The 20,288-nt window shown below is 38.8% G+C and overlaps 1 long non-coding RNA gene across 2 annotated transcripts; it reads right to left on the minus strand.

Annotated features, from left to right (window-relative positions):
• Positions 1 to 10,256: 10,256 nt before the first annotated feature.
• LOC128318720 (uncharacterized) lies at positions 10,257 to 20,283 on the minus strand. Of its 2 annotated transcripts, XR_008302185.1 has the most exons (5): positions 17,598 to 20,283; positions 17,203 to 17,352; positions 16,957 to 17,048; positions 11,194 to 11,258; positions 10,257 to 10,944 (listed from the first exon to the last, which is right to left on the minus strand). It is a non-coding gene; the product is annotated as an uncharacterized LOC128318720 (long non-coding RNA). The 2 variants fall into 2 exon arrangements; XR_008302184.1 differs by having other exon boundaries at positions 10,257 to 11,258.
• Between the last annotated feature and the right edge of the window lie 5 nt (positions 20,284 to 20,288).

The raw sequence follows: 20,288 nt of genomic DNA on the forward strand, positions 1-20,288 counted from the left end.
AAAGACCGAGCTGAACAAATACTATGAATGAGTGTGGAGGGTGCTTAAGTAGTGTGTGGTGGTGATCTTGATCTATGTAAGAGCACCTACAAAGCGTGATTCAGGAAGTACGGGGTCATCATGTTCTTGTCTGGGGAACGCTGGGTGAACACAAGAAATGGCGTCAGCTTTGCCATTCTTAGAACCAAGTCTAAATACGAGGCTGAATTGGAAACAAGTGAAAAACAGGGCCCATCGAGCTTGATGAGAAATTTAGGCATTTCACTGTTCTCAGATACTCATACGGTTTTGTGATTATGAATCACAAATGTGATTTTGTGATTATGAATCACAAATGATGAATCCATATGATGAAAGGATGAAGAGCGCCCTCAAGTCAATTTCTCCATTCTTCTAGGGACAGTTTATTCGGCAACAGTTCCCATCATAATTCTGTTCCACTGGTGTGAGTTTCTTAGAATAGAAGGCCACTTGGTGCAATTTAGGTTTCTCACAGGATTGCTGCGAGAGAATGGCACCTACTCCGGTGTCTTGGGCATCCACTTTGACGAAAAAGGGCTTCGCTGGATCAGGGTGTCTGAGGATGGGTGCCGTGATGAAAGCCTCCTTCAGGTTCTGCAGAGCCCGCTCAGCCTCCGGAGTCCATTTCAGCCTTTTAGCCCCTTTCCTCAACAGGGCAGGCAGAGGGCTAGTAATGGAACTGAAGACTGATGAAGCGTTGGTAGAAGTTTGCGATGCCCAAGAATCATTGCAAATCCTTAATGGTAGAGGGTAACGATACTTGACCATGATCTGATTAAGTCCTTGACAATCAATACATGGACTAAGGCCACCTCCCTTCTTTTTGAGAAAAAAAGAAGCCGTCAGATGCTGGGGATGTAGAGGGTCTGATGTACCTTTGAGACAATGCTTCTGAGATGTACTCCTGCATGGTTTTCAGTGGCAGAGAGGGTGAACCAGGTCCTAGGGGGCATGGTTTGTGGCAGGAGATCAATAGTGCAGTCATAAGGGCAGTGAGGAGGGAGACCACTGGCTTTTACTTCCTGACACTCCTTATATTCTGAAGTGATTGGAACTGAGTGGGATGACTCCAGACTTTTGATGAAAGTAGATGCTATTAACACTGCGGGTGCTTGGAGACATGACTCGAGACAATGAGACAACCAGCTTATGATTTCTCTCTCCATCCATGAGATATGGGGATTGTGCCTCTGCATCCAGGGGAAACCAAGGACACTGGGATACTTGGATGCAATAGTGATTAGCAAGGAGATCACTATTGCTGATACAATGCACTGACTTGTAGTTGGAGAGGTTCTGTGCTATGCATGATGGACACTCCTCTTATGGGAGCCCCATCTAAGGCTTGCATATGCAGGGGATACAGGACAGGCTGAAGACTGAGCTTTTCGGCAATAGTTCAGACAGTGAAGTTACCAGCAGCACCGGAATTGATCAGAGCTGTAAGGCCAGAAACACCTTCTGAGTGTTTTATCTGAACAGGAATCAAGAAAGCTTGAGGAGACAAATATTTGGACGGACTCACCAAAGGCGGGTGTGAATGGCACATAGCCCACTACTTCGGGGGAAGTGGCTGCAGCTGGACTGGGCGCACTGGAAACCGAGAAACTTGGTGTTTGGCTGATTTGCATATTTTCAACAGGGCTGGTGTCAAGGAGCACTTTTTTGGTGAACCTTAGAGATTTTTACATTGAGGCAATGTGTAAACAGATTATCCAAGAGCAAGGCAAGAATCACAGAACAATGAACCAGACAAGGGTCAAAACAAGAATTAGCAAACATGAACAACGGCTTGGTACGTCAGGTGAAAACACAGAGCTGAACGAATACTTTAGGGTGTGGATGAGTGTGGAGCATTCTTAAGTAGTGTGTGGTGGTGATTGAGTCCAGGTGTGTGCAATTAGTAATCGGGTGACTGTGAATGTGACATTGAATGTGGCATGTGGGTGTTTGTAGTCCAAAGCGTTAATGTTAGTAATCGGAGGTGCATCGTGGGAATTGGACTTTGCCACTGACACGACGCACTGGTACTACATAGTATAAAATTATACTCATTTAACAGGTCATAATTAGAATAATTAACCTTAAAGTTTTATGAATACATACAGTGAAACATACCCTATAGTTATCACAAAGAAAAAGCTGAATCCAATGAAGCAAAAGGCACAGAAAATGGAGTACAGCCTGTTTAATATCCATCCAATTAAACTGAAAGAAATACCAGCTTTGTAAATGGTCAGGATTAGAGAACAAAGAAAATCACATACATCTTAAGTAAAATCAAGAGCATCAGACAACATAAACCCATTATATAATGTGTTCCAGTAGCATCAAAAGAGCCAACAAAACCTTAGAGTAAACAAAACAAATTACACGACAATACAAGACAGTGTACCAAAAATAGAAATACTCGGTTATCAAGAGTGGTACATATAGTGGTATACTGAATAGTGCAACCACAACAATATGCAAAAAAGTAAGAAGTTTGTAATGCTATTACAGACAAAACAGTGTAAACAAAATGCAGGGGTAGTATAGTTTTTGGTCTTTGTTTATGTAAAGGGTCTATGCAATCATAGTTACATACTTTTCCATACTGCAACAGTCAAAATGCTTTCTGCAATGCATATATCAAATTTGGTGATCCATAAGTGTAGATATATGTTGTTCTTCCTTCCATGCAATTGTAGTCACTGCAGGGACTTCTGTATGGGTGTGTGCATGTTAGGGGTTTGTGAGAGGTCTTCAAATGAATATGAAGGTGTAAGGTGTCCCTACAGTAGGAACTGTGAACTGTGGATAACAGTCTTCTTCCTTAGTGTATATACTATTTTCAGGATTTGTCCTCACAATGAACATGTAAATACAAGCCAATCATGTGGCAGCAGCTTATTGCAAAAGATCATGCATATACAGGTGCAGGATCATGCATATAAGAGCTTCAGTTAAAGGTTACATCAAACAAGAATGAAAAAAAGTGTGAATAAGGTTCTTATGCTGGAGTGCAGTGTTTTCTTTTCTCTAAACATAACGCTTCTCATTTAAACCAAAAAGGTCTATTTTGGTCTCATCTGGCCACAAAAATTTTTTTGAAAAGCCTTCTGGCTTGTCCATTTAATCTTTAGCAAACTGCAGACAGGCAGCAATGCTCTTTTTGTAAAGCAATGGCCTTCTCCTTGCAACCCTGCCATGCACACCATTGTTGTTCAGTGTTCTCCTGATGGTGGACTCATGAACATTAACATTAGCCAAAGTGAGAGTCCTTTATAGTTGCTTAGAAGTTACCCTGGGTTCCTTTGTGACCTCGCAGACTATTACATGTCTTGCTCTTTGAGTGATCTTTGTTGGTCGACCATTCCTGGGGAGGGTAACAATGGTCTTGAATTTCCTGAATTTGTACACAATCTGACTGTTGATTGGTGGAGTCCAAACTCTTTAGAGATGTTTTTTTTAACCTTTTCCACCCTGATGAGCATCAACAACTCTTTTTCTGAGGTCCTCAGAAATCTCGTTCATTTGTGCCATGATACACTTCCACAAACGTGCTGTGACAATCAGACTTTGATCGATCTCTGTTCTTTAAATAAAACAGGGTGCTCACTCAAACCTGATTGTCATCCCATTGATTGAAAACACCTGACTCTAATTTCACCTTCAAATTAACTGCTAATCCTAGAGGTTCGCATACTTTTGCCACTCACTGATCTGTAATATTGGATCATTTTCCCCAATAAATAAATGACCAAGTATAATATTTTTGTCTCATTTGTTTAATTGGGTTCTCTTTGTCTACTTTTAAGACTTGTGTGAAAATCTGGTGATTTAGGTCATATTTATTCAGATATATGGAAAATTCTAAAGGGTTCACAAACTTTCATGCACCACTGTATAACATCATTTCCGAAATCTTCAATAATTCTAGTCCTTCTAGTTCTTGCACGACTTAATGATACATAGGCTTGTCCTGCTGTGAATATTTTTTGAGTGATATTACTGCTTTTTCTGCTGTGAGGCTTTGAATTCTGTGTACTGAGGAATCCTATGATAATCACAGGGGAAACTGCTGACATGTTCCACCAGTGTGATACTTCTGGTTTAATCGATGTTGCTTTTTCCAGGCCAGGTTTTAAATATGACTGTTTAGCTGTAAGTGCTTTATCAATCATATCATAATCATAAAACATAGAAAATAATATATATTCTTGATGGAAATTTGTCTTCAATATTTAAAGTCCAATCATTCACTGTACCAAATATGCCATTTACTGGACCAACTGAAACATCAATGTTTTTAAGCAACATCACACGGGTGTTAATGCCTATTTCTAGTTTTCTATGTTTTATAAACTTTGGCATAATGATCCTTTTTTGTTTGCAATCGTTCAGTTTTACCAACCCATCTTGTGCTATGTTGGTAATAACATCAGAGCATATTTTGTGCAACATGTTCCAATTCTGCTCATCTACCTCACTGTTTGTTGCAAAACGATATCAAGAGATGCTATCTTCTTCACCTGTTTCACATTGTTTCAACATGTTGATATCATGTAGCAAGTATTCATGTTTTTCTTTTTTCATTTCATCAGACAGTTCAGCAACTGTGCAAAGTTTAGGTCTTTTTGTTGCATAATATCTGTAAGTTCAGCTAGAGAAAATATATTTTACCAAAAATTCAAAATTTCCTTTTAAAGAAATCTCCAACTGCAATTACAGAAACACCTCCAAAAGGTGAATATTCACCTGTTTGTTTGTTCGGTCTCTGTCTATTCAAATCAAGTCAAGTTTATTGTCATTTCAACCATATACAGCCGGTTAGTACATAGTGAAATGAAACAACGTTCCTCCAGGACCAAGGTGCTACATAAGACAAACACAGAACAACAGAACTACAAGGGATTACATAAATTTTTTAGATAAAGTGCACAAGTGCAAATATATGCAGACAGCACAAGACAGTACAATGACTACTGAGATAGACAATGGGCACACTAAGTCCCAGTGCAACACCAACCAGTACACAGTTCTATTAGAAAGTGAATCCAGTGACAATAGAGCAAAAAGAGTACAATATTAGTTGCTGAATAGGTGTAAACATAAGAAGTAGTAGAGAGAGTATAAGAATATATACTCTATAGTCTATCATGAATATATGCAGAAAGTTTGTGATTAACCATGGGAATTTCATCAGTTATCAGTATCTGAACATTTCCTAGCTTAGCTCTTAGGAAGCTTACTTCTTCATCTCCAAGTGGTCGATAAGGCTGTGTTGTATCTTAGAAAAATATATATCAATAGAAAAGCAGTTGTGTATTGTTGCTACGTTGATATTATATGCACTTACACCCACTGGTGCTGTTAGAATCACATGTGTTTCATCCTGCTTATTGGACAGCCAAGATAAGATTTGTGAGGCTTCATACTTTATCGCTTTAATCAACACTGACTTTCCAACTCCCCCAGAACCTGATATAAACACACGAAATGGTTCTGGGTTTTGACCATTTGCATTTTCAAACACCACTCGTGAATTTTATAAAAGATTGTTTTTCATTCGGGGTCTAAAGAAAGTGCATTGTGATTTTGCTTAACACAAGGCCTAAACTGAGATGCACGATGTATTAAGCAATAAATTATGAAGCATTAGGCAGTGAATCAGGTATAACATCCATAGTGTCTTCTAGAATACTCTTCCGAGTATTCCCTATTCTTGCTCAGAAGGCACTCCAAACATTCAGCTTCACTTTCTGGACAGATTTATGCCCATGCATCTTCCATTGGACCATTGTGCCTTGTCTGTAGCTTCTTTTTCAAATAATGCCATGTTTGAGTCAACTGTTATTTTCACAGAACACAGTTCATGACCATCGGTAAATTTCACAAAGCCACTATAAAATAAAATTATTAGAAAATTCCTCATAAGTGATGAAGTTGAAAGGGTACAGTTGACAGTCTGAATATATGCCTTGATAATATTTCTCTGGATTTTTCATAGGTGAAAAACAAACATAGCCAACAGCAGCATCTGTATGTGATCTTGTCTTCACAAATTCAAGTCCTTTGTCCAACTTTATGCAGTCAGTGGAAGAGCTTTCAGGTTTGCACAATACTCTATACTCAGATGCAAAGACTGCCAAACACATTTCAGCAAAATGTTGTGTTTTTGGTCTACATTTATATCTGTCTGTCATGCTGAGCATCTATATGTTTTCACTTTTCTCATTTCTGTTCTCAGATTGCTGTTGAATCACATTGAGTATTAGACTCATTCTAACTGTATCTTGTCCAATTGGTATGAATTTCACTTTGCATGATCCCTCTTTTAGTTTTATGCTGGTAAGACGAATATACAATCTCTTGTGCACAAACTTCCTGATCATGTAAGAAAACACTGCTTCATCAGGATTGCCTTGATGAGAAAAATTGAGCACATGCCAATAGTAGCCCCATGTTTCTTTCTGCTTTGGAAATATAAGAAAATAATATACAGAATGAAGAAATACGATATGTATCAACCACAAAATGAATATCCATATTTGCATTCCGACAGTGCAAAAGGTCTTTGTTATACTGATTTATCCATACATCACATGTATGTTTTCTCTTTAAAACTACATTCATTTATAATCATTTTCTTGTAAGCCATTTCAAATATTTCTTGGTTTATACCAACTGAACCAAATAAAGAATTAACAGAATCAAATTTTCTTTACTATGTAGGAAAACTTCTTGCACATTTTTCATTATAGCTTCTATTTTATGTTTGTCTATTTCAGGTCCTTTACTGCTGTCTACTGCAGATTGTTTAGTTTCCTCACATTTAGCATCATGTTCCTCCTTTTTCCTGTCATATTGTTCACATCTTGTAATAAATGTATAGCAGCTTGGATGGTGTAAAAGGTTAAATCTCCAATTTGTCCCTTTCTTTTCGCATGTCTTTGAATGTCTTCTTCTCAAAAATTTCAAATATTTCCTTCTCCGCAGCAGGTGGCATTTCACAGGTTATAAAACAATCAATAAATGCAACAACATCTTCTTCATGATTTTAACAATTTTAGGGACATCTTCCACCCAAAACGATGTGTGTGGTGATCCATGTTGCTAAAATTCTACTCTGTAGAAAATTATTTTGCCAATTGGTTGTGCTTCTGACATAACCACATGCTTCAGAAAATGATGAAATCAATGAACAAACATCCTTACAGATGTCTTTTTTTATTAACAGTGCAGAACAGTCCAGAGAATCTGGGCATGGTCCTCTGTCCTCATGTTTCAGGATACTTTCCATCATTTCTGTCCATAGCAAATCAGCTAAGTAAAATGAACAAAACCATGTAGGGATACCCAGCTGTCTGACCGTAACAAATAAGTCGTTCTGAACACCTTGCCAGAATTTGTTCAGATAAATATTGTCCATAAAAGATGTAATCCAGGTTTCTAGCAAATCTTCCATCTGCATTTAGTATCCTTGCATTTAAATACCTGTTCAATGTTAGTTTTTCTTCCCTTTTGTCATGGAAAGTACCTGTCCCTTTGGGAAACAGAACTAGAAAACATTTGGCTTCATTAGTTGCATCATTAGTTGCATCAAAATATTAGTTGCATCATTTATCAATCTTTTTGAACTGTTTCCTTCTGCAGGGGCTACAGATAAATCTCCTTCAATATGCTGAGCTCTTGTACAATGTCAACTGGTTGTAAGCATGTATCCATAAATATGCCATGTTGTGGTCCATCCTGAAGAGTCTCATCAAAATTATCATTGCTACTGTGATCATCAACAGCAGAATTATCACAACCATTAGTCGAATAATAATAATTGGCAGAATTGTCTGGATAGACTTATTTTTTGTGGCTACGTATGTTATATTGGTATAAAGAACTTCAAATTCATTAAATTTATGACTAGGTTTTTATGTGATGCCTAGATTATTATTATAAATAACTGTGACACCTCCTCTGCCAGTTAGAAGAGGCTGATGTATATAACTGTATCCGGGCATACTAGCTTCATTTAATGCTACATACTCATTTGGTTTAATCCATGTTTCTGTTAAACACAGTACATTAAACTCCTGATCAATTATAGTTTTATTAACAATAAGCACTTTAGATGTAAAGATCTAATATTCAACAGTCCTAGTTTCAGATTAAAGGTGCTGGCTGTGCTTTTGGTATGATTTAATTTTATGTTAATTAGGTTACTAGGTAACTTTCTGAGTATTTCTACATTTTTGTTTAGCTCGAGGAACAGACACAGTCTCAATATGTTGGAACCTGAGTGATGACTCACTCGGTCGGTTTACCCTGCTTGTCTGCTCCCTGGCCTTGGCTCTGGATTGTCACCGATTGCCACTGACAGGCCTGCTCTGAGACTCAACAGTCCAACCTTGCCCACAAAACTACTCCGATTATTCTGTAAAACCCACATTGTTTTCGGAGCACCACCTGGGCATCCAGCAGTTCAGCGACCATAACCTGCTGTAAGCTACATCGCCATGCCGCACTGGGATGGGGCCATAGCATACTACAGCATTGGACATCGCCTTCGCTAATTTACACACCTCTACAATGTTACTCTTAGTAACCTCTGACTGATGAAGGCATATATCATTAGCTCCTACATGAATAACTATCTTTGAAAACCTATGCTTTCCTAAGACCCTAAGATTACCTGCTATGTCTGGTGCCCTGGCTCCCGGTATAGACCTAACTAGTGCTGCTGGTGCCCCTAAAGGACTAGATAATTTCAAGGTTCTTAAGATGGAGTCTCCTATAACAACTGCTCTTTCAGGTTTCTCAGTGGGTGCTTCACTGAGGAGAGCAAACCTGTTAGACACGTGACATGGAGAGGAGTGGTACTCCCGTGGGTGAGCCTTAGCGTTAGCTTTGGCTTTGTGATTATGCTGCTGAGTTGTCACCCATTCGCCCCGCTGTGAGGGCTCCAATGCCAAAACTATGCTGCTCTCACTCTCACTAACCCTCTCTAGAGTCTGGATGCACACCTCCAGTTGCTGCAGTATTCTCCATCAGAGAGCTAACTAACATACGGTTAGCACAAATAAATTAGAATAGAATAGAATAGATTTTTATTGTCATTGTTTTGAACAACGAAAGACTGTTTAGCAGCTCACAAGGTTTTGGCATAATAAACAAATACAAATAAAAAAAATAAAATAAACAAGAAGAGAGGTATTCCAAAAGGTAATATATACAATGGTTAGTGCAAAATATTGTATACACTGGAGCAAATTGAACAAGAACAACAGTGCAGAATACAGTATACATAGTGTTGTTGTATACTCTATGAATGTATATCAGGATATATGAATAATAAACATAAGTGTAACAGTATAAGATTTGTGTGAACATATGAGAGGTGTTTACAGATTAGTGCAAATATGCAGTGTGGTGTGTTCGTGTGTATTATCGCACTTGTAGACCTGAGACATTGGTTTATTGTTCGATAATGCTTGGGAGCAGAAGGAGGGAAGGAGGAGGATTTATGCATTTGACTGCCTGTGGGAAGAAACTGTTCTTTAATCTGTTAGTCCTTGTTTTGATTCTTCTGTATCTTTTCCCAGAGGGCAGAGGGGAAAACAGGTGATGTCCAGGGTGAGTGGGGTCCATTATGATACAACTGGCATTCTTTCTGAGACGGCCAGTGTAAATGTCTTTGAGAGGAGGTACTGTTGTGCCAATGATGCGCTCTGCCACCCTCACCACCCGCTGCAGGTCTTTTTTATTCTCTTCTGTGCAGCTGCTGAACCACACTGTGATGCAGTAGGTCAGAAGGCTCTCTATTGTTGACCGAAATTGGTCAGCAGGTGATGCGCCTGTTTCAGTTTCCTGAGGAAGTACAGTCTTTGCCTTCCCCAGCTGATGGGAGATGTGTGCGGACCAGGTGCGGTCGGCTGAGATATTCATACCAAGGAACTTAAAGCTCTCTACCCTCTCGACCTCCTTACCCCGTATGCAGAGGGTAGAGTGCTCAGTACTTGATCTTCTGAAGTCAATTATAAGTTCCTTGGTTTTGGAGATGTTTAAGTCCAGATTATTGAGGGAACACCATTTTGTCAGATGCTGAACCTCCTCCTTGTAGGCTGTTTCATTATTATCTGTAATCAGTCCCACTATGGTGGTGTCATCAGCAAATTTGACAATGGCGTTGGTGGAATGGATGAGGGAGCAGTCGTGTGTAAAGAGCTAGTAAAGGGGGGGGGGGGGGGGGGGGGGCTGAGGACACACCCCTGTGGTGTGCCAGTGTTCAGTATGAGAGTTGATGATGTGTGACCTCCCATGCTGACATTCTGAGGTCTGTTGCGCAGGAGGTCCAGTATCCATGTGCACAGTGAACTGCCTAGGCCCAAGTTGCTCAGTTTTTGAACGAGTTTGTGGGGGATGACTGTATTAAAAGCTGAACTGAAATCCACAAACAGCATTCTTACATAAGTGTTTCCGTCATCCACATGTGTAAGTACAGTGTAAGAGAGCTTTGATCACTGCATCTTTTGTCGATCTGTTTGCTCGGTAAGCAAACTGGTTTTGGTCGAGGTTGGCAGGGATGACAGCTTTGATGCGAGAGAGTATGAGTCTCTCAAATCATTTGGTGATGATAGGGGTTAGAGCAACTGGACGATAGTCATTCAGGCAGTTCACTGTGGTTTTCTTTGGAACTGGGATGATCGTCGCTGACTTGAGGCAGGTGGGGTCAGCGGACTGTAATAGCGAGAGGTTGAAAATGGTGGTAAATACCTCTGCCAACTGGTCTGCACAGGCCTTCAAGATCCATCCAGTGACTCCATCTGGACCAGCTGCTTTCCTCGCGTTGACCCTGCGTAGAGTGGATCTGACCTGATGCTGGTGTAGCTGTATCGGGTCATCCTTTCCTGGCAGTGAAGGATGGCTGCAGACGTCACTGTTTCGCTGGTCAAAGTGAGAAAAGTAATGGTTCAGAGTGTCTGGCAGAGTGCTGTCTATGGGGTTTATGTCTGTGTGACTTTTCTTGTAGCCAGTGAGGGTCTTTATTCCTTGCCACATTTCCCTAGAGTTGTTGTTGGAAAAGTGTTCCTCAATGCGTAGTAAAGCTATTACTAACGACGGCGGATGAATAACTAAACATCCTGCATTCAACACACTGAACAAGCTGAATGTTTGACATGTTATTTAAAGTACCTTAGTCAAAGATTAGTTGATATTATTTTAGATGGTGTGGATCCAGTGTGGATGGCCTCTGCTCTCTGTCAAAAAAACAAAAGCAGTCAAAAAAAACAAAAACAAAAGCGGTTATCGAAAAAATGAAAATACAGCAGATGAAAACGATAAAAATTATTAATAAAAAAAGAAAGAAATAGTATAGTTTAAACAGAGAAGCAGGAAAGAAACTCCCGGCAAACGAGTCAAAAACAGGAACTACATCACAGGAACTGTGGCATTTTCCCATCACCAATCTATGACGTGTAGCAAATCCATAGTTTACCATAAGCTCTATTTTTATAACTGCACGTCAATGCATTTGTGCACATATGTTTCAGTTATGCATTTTTCAGCAGCAAAGCCATTTCAAAATTTTTCAGAAAAATGCATTTTCAATTTTTCATTGCATGAACTTTACAAGATCTCTGCATTGGTCTTTTTTGCATTATATTACTTGATTACAGAATCATTTTCTATGGCATACTTAACACACATAATCAGGGCCTTCTCTAATTGTTTCCCCTAAACTGTTCAATGACAAAATGTATATTTTGTCTCTTATTCTTTTTGCATTTCTCATTGCAGTATCTTTGGCATAAGAACTGTCAGATTTATATTTATCCTTATTATAGTTTAGAGATTCTCTATGAATCTCATTTGTGTGATATCTTTATATTCTTAGATGTCTTACAGTTTCTCTATAGTCTTCATTTGTGCGATATGATTCAGTGGTACATTGTATGATGTTTAGCATCTTCGTTTATATGGTAAGTGTTAAAACTATGCAGTTCTTCTATCCTCTTCATTCTTTTGGTAGGTATGAATACTATACTTTCTCATTAAACTTCTATGTTGTTCATCATTTTATATTTTTTGAATACTCACTGTTTCTATTTGATGTAAGTGCGCCTGCCTGTATTTCCACCTCAGTTGCCCAAGTTTCTACACACTTCATTCGTGAAGCATTCACATACAGTCAGGTCCAGAAGTATTTGGACAGTGACACAATTTTCGTAATTTTGCCTCTGTACATCACGACAATGCATTTGAAATGAAGCAATCTACATGTGCTTGAAGTGTAGAGTTCCAGCTTTAATTCAAGGGGTTTAACAAAAGTATTGCATTAACCATTTAGGAATTACAGCCTTTTTTTACATAGCCCCTCCATTTTCACAGGCTCAAAAGTAATTGGACAAACTAACCATCATAAATATTAGGATTATTTTTAATACTTGGATGCAAATCCTTTGCAGTCAACGACTGCCTGAAGTCTGGAACTCACAGACATCACCAAATGCTGTGTTTCCTCCCTTGAGATGCTTTGCAAGGCCTGTACTGCAGCTGACTTCAGTTCCTGCTTGTTTGTTGGTCTTTCTGCCTTTGTTTTTGTCTTCAGTAAGTCAAAAGCATACTCAGTTGCGTTTACTGACTGACTTTGCCATTTTATAACATTCCATTTCTTTGCCTTAAGAAGCTTTTGGGTTGCTTTCACGGTATGTTTTGGGTCATTATCCATCTGTACTGTGAAGCACCGTCCTTCGGTTTTGCAGCATTTGACTGAATCTGAGCAAAAGGTATAGCTCTATACACTTCCGAATTCATCCAGCAATCACACCATCAATAAGCACCAGTGACTTCTATCAGCAATCATCCATAATCACCAGTTCCATTGGCAGCCATACATGCCCATGCCATAACACTGTTTGACAGATGATGTGGTATGCTTTGGATCATGAGCCCTTCCTTTCCTTCTACATACTCTTCTCTACCCATCATGCTGGTACAAGTTAATCTTGTATCAGAACTGGTCATGCTTATTTTAGACTTTTTATCTCCTTAATTCATCATGAAATAACGAGGAAACAGGCCACACCTGGCCTGTTTATCAGTCAATTGTCCAATTACTTTTAAGCCTGTGAAAATGGAGGTACAATGCAAAAAAAATGGCTGTAATTCCTAAATGGTTAATGCAATATTTTTGTTAAACCCCTTGAATTAACGCTGAAAGTCTACACTTTAATCACATGTTGATTACTTCATTTCAAATCCATTGTGGTGGTGTACAGAGGCAAAATTACAACAATTGTGTCACTATCCAAATACTTCTGGACCTAACTGTATTGTTCAACGGGAGAGTAGCCTTCTCTGAGACAATTAACATACACTGTAACATGTGTAAGGGAGGCTCATCTGATTCTTCTGTGTTCTTTTTCATTGATTGCATAAGCTAATGCTCTGAAAAAGCAGTTTCCATCAGCAACATTAATTGCAGTCTTAGAAGGAACACCCAGTCCTACAACTTCAGCCCAATAATCTTTATTGCTTTCACTGTGCATAATATTCATTTTTAAGCAAACAGTCTTATGTTGTTGAGTACATTACGGTGAAAAGTAAATGCAGACACTGTTGACTTCATTCATTCATGTGTTACTGTTACACGGACGTTCCTAAAAAACATTTCTTACATGCTTTTTACAGCTTTCTCTCGCATTTTCTGCACCAGCTTTCCATTTAACTTTAACGCAGAGTTTGTCACGTGATGCAGCAGGACTCCAGACCACGCCTAAAACAGCTGCATTTGCGACCAAAAATATTAATTTGCGAGTGATATTTTTGCTGAGATCGCAAATTTCATTTCACTGGCGACAATACAAATGTACATGTTATGATTTAACGTATTGTGTTGACTTAATAAAATGAGACGTTGCGCATGAATATTTCAGTGGGGGAAAAAAAAATTCAAATTCATCCAGAGCGCCAAAAATACGCACGGTGAAAGCAAAGATCAGCTTTCCTAGTCAGAAAAACATGTCAAAACGAAAAATATCAGACTTTTTCAAACAATCCTCATCCCTGTCGAGCACCAGTGCTGATGGCACACCTGCTAATAAAAATAGCAGGCTCCAGTTGTGCTAGCATGAGAGAGCTAGAAAACGACGGAGACAGAGGATCATCTTTCCTTGTGAATCATTGAACACCCAAGTAAAAGGCATTTTAAAACTTCTTGGATTTGAGAGTTTGCATTTCTCAGGTATGATCATCACATACAGAAAATGCTTTGTGACTTTTGTTCCAAAGCGGGCAGAGAAATAGCGGGGAAAATGGATTTCATTACCGGAACGAACCATTTCAATAAAGAGACTGTGAGAAAACACGGCGGATAGTCAAAAGCATAAAAATGCTCGTGACCATGTAATCGCAAAGAGCCTCATCTGACTACATGGGCATTTCCTTTCAGAACATAGCACTTAAAGGCTGTGGTCTCAGGTTTCAGTGAAGAACACTGAAGAAATTGTACACTGAAAAAAATGATTCTTTGACTTTACTCAATTTTTTTAAGTGGTTGCATGAAATCTAAATTTAGATGAATATATTTAGTCGAACTTGGTCAATTGTTTTTTAGTTACCTTAGCTCAATTAAACCAAGTTGGTTTGAGTATGTTAAATTCAGTAATTCTACCCTTAACTAATCATGTTAATTGTACTTAAATTATTTAGAAATACAAAGTGTTCAAAATCATGGTTTCAACAGTTTGTAAATTATCTAGCTTAATCTACTATTTAAATGTCTACAGTGGTATTTAACAGTATGAGAGGTCATTGTATGCCTTTCAAATACACAAAAAAATGACACAACATAACTTTTATGACTTTGTCATCAAATGTAGTGAACAATATGTCCAATAACAATCAGCTTCTTTGTGGGTAAAAAAAAACCCTTCCTGTAGAAATGAAACTCACATTTAAAGACACTTTTTATAGGCTTAAATACTTCCACTGTGCAATTGGCCACATAACAAGTAACCAGCCACAATACACTTTTATAGTGCAACTGCTAAAAAAGTGCTGCCATTTATAATAACAAATTGCACATTCATAAAATAACTGAAAAAAGAAAGAAAATTCACAGGTGGCAATTGGCCACATCACATTTGTTTGTGCATCATTAAAACAACAGTGCTTAAACTGTACAATTGTTAAATTGTTACAATTGGCCACATAAGTAACCAGCCACAGCCATAGTTTTCAACTATAAACGTTCAGTTCTTGAAAGAAAATAACAGTGCAATGTTCCAGGCTGTGGCAATCATCTGAAATGAAATTTCAGTATGAGCCTGAACATCAGTGTCTGTAGCAAAATTACAGCATTACACTAATTTTGTTTTTCACTCCTCGAACTTTAGAGGAGAGCCTTTCAGAATCCATCTGCATAAGGACTTTCTGAATAAATTCATAGTAGTATTTGAGCTCCTTTGGGTATGTCAAATTAAGCACATAGATTGCACCCAGCATCAATGCACAGGCTTGTGCAACAGATCTGATGTGCTCAAGAATTATGACCCCATCAACAACAATTCCAATGTCCTCATAGTGTCCAAGATCTCCTCCTTCCTTTCTAATGACATAAATGGCCAAGGTGGTGTTTGCCAGGTCTATCAAGAAGTCATCTCTTTTAATGTCCTATATTTAAATAAAAAGAAACTGTTATTAGATGTTGTTTTTTGATTGGTAACTGATTGACGACTTTAAATTGATAAGCAATACACCATTATTTTATTGCAATTTTGCTTTCAAAATCTATTTATTCAATTTTTGGCACGAGGGGTCTCCAACAAAGATCTGGAACAAACAGATGTCACAAGGAAAGCTTTCCCCAAGGGATGCAAATTTTTTTGACAAATTCTTGTTACCGAGGGTCCTCTGTGGGCTGGACTGCACTATTTGAGAAGACGAGGAGCTATAAAAGGAGCTCGCGGCCACTCTACCAACAGGAAGGTAAGTGGAGAAATATTCTTCACTAACGGCTATCTCCCTGTCGTTCACAGACGCAGATATAAGGGAGGATGATGCTCCGCTGCTGCTTTAAGAGCACCCAGCTGCAGAGAAAAGCCTGCTGCTTCCCCTCCGTCTCGTCGCTGCGCTGCCGCTTCATGCTCGCCATGCAACGCCTGAGACTTCACTGCCTGCACTCAGCCTCACTCCCCACATTTCACCCTTTCACCATTCCTCACTTTGCCAACTTAAAAAGAAAATAAAGAGCACATCCCCTGCACTGACTGCCTCTGTGTGTGTGTTCAGCCTTTCCTTGATCCCGCAACGTCACACTCTTTTGGCAAGTTTGCGAGTATGTTATTAAATCTTGTAAATCCTTTTATTTATTTATTTATTTTTTTTTTACAATTTTGTTTTCCTTGGGTCTTCAGTATAGGAACAGGCTTAATAAGTTAGCATGGATCAAACAAATCCTTTCAGGTAAGTCCACTGACATACATAAACATTGTCTTTAAAGGAATTTTCCACCCAAAAATTAAAATTACGTCACCATTTTGTCACCCTCATGTCTTTCCAAACCCGTATGACTTCTGTTCATCTTTGGAACACAAATGAAGAAAGTTGTCAGCCTTTTGTGTCCATACAATTAAGGGTAATGGGTACCAAAACTGTGATGCTCCAAAAAAAGATATAAAGGCATTGCCATTGTAATCCAGTTGACTTGAACGGTTTAATGCAAGTCTTCTTAAGCGATTCAATTCCATTGTTTGTTTTTTTTTTCCACCCAAAGGAATCAAGTCACCTAAGAAGACTTGTATTAAACCACATAAGTCGCATGGATTACTTTGACGATGCCTTTATATCTTCTGGAGCATCAAAGTGTTGGTCACCATTCACTGCATGGAAACAAACAGCAGACAACTTTTGGGTGGACTATTCCTTTAAGATGAACAGTTCAAACAGACATACCATGTACTCCTTCACTAGGCATCCCTCATCCTCACCAAGGTAGATGAAAAGAGCTTTGAGGATATCTTCTCTCTTTAGATAGGACATCACATCTGTAAATATTACAAATTTGAATATTACTTTAAGCTTAAGCATACAATCCATACACAGTAGTGGCACAAGGAAAAATTAAAGAACCCACTAAATATCAGCTACCTTACGTATATATTTGACACCACTGGGAATACTCAGCATAAGTATACATACGTCCTGTAAAATCTGGAAAATCCTGAAATTTGTCCATTTTCTGTACAGAAGCACCTCTTTTTTTTCTGGAGGACAGCAGTAATTGTCCAATTGTGCCATAAAGGTGTTTTCAAGGGTGATGGTAGTAATGCGCTGGAATTCGGCACCAATCTATTATACACAGAAGAATATACAGACAAAGACAACACATTGTGGTCAGCCATGAGTGTGCTACCTTTCTCTCTCCTCTATTCTTATATCAAAGATTTTTCTGCTCAACCCCAAACCAACCCTTCTGCAATCATCCCAACATCCACTTTTCTAATGTGAACGCTATATAAGGAGAGCGATATAAGGAGAGCATCAACTGTAGCACAAAAGGAGAGTAAATGAGGAAGGAGGAAACATGACCTTACCTCAACCTGGAAAAGTGCAGACCACTGGAGTTTTAAAGTCCTCAATCATTGGACTGTTCTGCACCACATTCTTTCTTCTGTAGGAGAACATTTTGGACATCTTTTCTTTTCCTACTGATGTTCTCGTTCTCGTCCTCTGTCTGAAATCAATGAGTAGCTCACATCTCAGTTTTTCAAGGCTTTCATCTGTTTCTCCAGTACGATTAGGAGGGCAAAAGTTAACTTTGGCTCTTTTGGGTTTCTTCACATTTTTGGCTGGAAAGCATTCATCCCTGGACCTGTCCTTCAGTGAATTAAGAGTGACTTCGGGACAACTAATGTTGCGTCCTGCCATTTTGTGCTTGAGGCTGAATATCCACCCACTATACCCCTTCATTGATCCTTTTTCTCTCAAACATGGAAACTTTTCAACAAGTGCCTTTGCAGCCTCATCTATCTGGGGAACATGTGGGTATGCAGTGTACTGGAAAACATCTTCAGCCAGCTTTTCCAAGATGCCAGACTTGAGCCCTGGACTCATCTTCAGAGAGGATAATGAGAATCATTTGCCAGGTAGATCAACTTGATGGTACTTTTGTCTTTTATATCTTGAATTGATGTCAGATTCATGAATTCATTATTAAAGTCTGCATCCATTTACTGAAGCCGGAAGTCTCTTTCAATGCCAAATGCTTGACGAACAGTATCATGTAAATTCTGAACACTTGCATCTTGCATCCCCGATGAGAGGTCTGATCTTCTGAAGTCATTTTCTTCCACAGTGACTCTGAGCTTCATAGTAATATTTACTCAATATAATTAAGAGACAGAGAATTTATATTAAATTACCTGATGGACAATGGACTGCACAAGAACTAAAGGACTTATAGTACAGTAAAAGCAACCTCTCTATGAATCAGTAATGTTAGACTTTTGACTGGTATTATGTACAAATTTTAAACTTGTACTTGTACTTTTAATGAACTATTTAAAACATACTGAACCTAACCTCTTGTGTGTATAAATCTTAAGTGACACCATTCAGTGACAAATGCTCCCAATACCAAGCACTCATATCTTTCACAATGAAACTCAAACTCTACTCCACTATAACCACCTGGACAATCTCAGCAAAATCTGGCAAGCTATCAGAAAGGCCATGAACAACAATCATGCCATTCCTGTAGTTTATTCCATCAACAGACACATTCTTTGCAAGATGAATACAAGTCAAATCAGGATATGTTTGCTTAAGAGCATTAACTACATCCTGATTCAAAATACCAAAGGGAACAGTTGAGACAGCTGTTACAATCATGCTACTCTTTTCAATGGTAGCTGACTCCAAGTTATATGCCTGATGAACTGATGTTTCATCACCAGAAACAAGAGTATGTTTTTAAAGCAATGTGTGTAACAAACAACTTGCTTAAAAAAGTGATGCTTTGTGTCAGATCTCAGATTCCACATCCCTACTAAAGGTCCAAAAAATCTGATCATCTGTGGATAATGTTCAACATGATGTTTCGGCAAAAGTTTCATGTCTGGAAAAACGTCTTGCAACTTGTGCCTATGGTCACTGTGAAGGCAACTGATTCTGTTGTTTGCACTGGTGCCACAACTAACTCAGCAATATCCTTAAGCTCCATAAGGACCTGCCAAGCTGGCTCATATGGAGGTATCTGCTGTCCAACCAAGAATGGAAGTAACCATAAAAGACTCCAATTTTCATGAGCATTGCCTCCAATGCTTCTGTTGGCTATGAAAGCACATGGAACAATATGAGGGCGATTCGTTTTGTCTGTCCATTTGTAAGGAAATTTTTCGATTAATTCATTGAGACTGTTGAGAGTGAAAAATCTCTTAGAAATCAACAACTGTAGGCAGTGTGCTAACCCAACTTGTAATATGCCTTCAAATATATTATGAGCAATACCAGGTGGGTACCCATTACTGACACTGAAATGGGAAAGACGTTCAGACAAAACACACTGTCTTTTTACACCACAACAAGCCTCTTCAGTGTCTACTGCTGACCTGAGATACTGCAGTTCATGCATCTCTTTAGTACTGAGAGTGAAATCATGAGAACTCACCTTCAGACTCAATTTCAGACTTTTTCGCAGTACAAAACCGGCACACACATTCGCCGGAGAAACTCTCTACAAAGCCAGCAATTCCATGTGCTCCCAGATTGTCTACTATGACAGTCTGCACTGTGCCTTTAATGCAACCATGCTGTGCAATAAAAATTCCCTGGCTTTCCAATGTGGAAAGATCTTGCAGCAAGGACTCAAGGATTTTTCATTTTCATAGGTCCTAACATCATCTGATCGGCCAAGTATTGCCAAATATATGGAAGACAGTGAGGAGCTTTCACCTGGTGGTAAATTGCCGACAGATTTTGTGCCTTTTACTGGAAGTGCCAGGCAGGTTGCAAATTTAAAAATCGTCAACATTCAAGTTCAGCAATATTTGAAACTCACACGATAAAAAAAAAATTGCTCTTGAAATGCATACCATCATAATAAGATGCATATACCAGTGTTTCTTGTCCAACTTCTGACATGGTTTGAATATCTAAAGTTGTGTCAAGAATGTAATTGTTACTCAAAAGCAGCTGTAAAAACGGCAAGATTGGGATGTTCAGCAGTGTTCTTTTGCGTTTGTCATCCAATATGTACTCTACTGGTTCAACAACTTCTAGTACGT

Source organism: Pangasianodon hypophthalmus, chromosome 8 (assembly GCF_027358585.1).
Source record: "Pangasianodon hypophthalmus isolate fPanHyp1 chromosome 8, fPanHyp1.pri, whole genome shotgun sequence".
Classification (NCBI taxonomy): Eukaryota; Metazoa; Chordata; class Actinopteri; order Siluriformes; family Pangasiidae; genus Pangasianodon; species Pangasianodon hypophthalmus.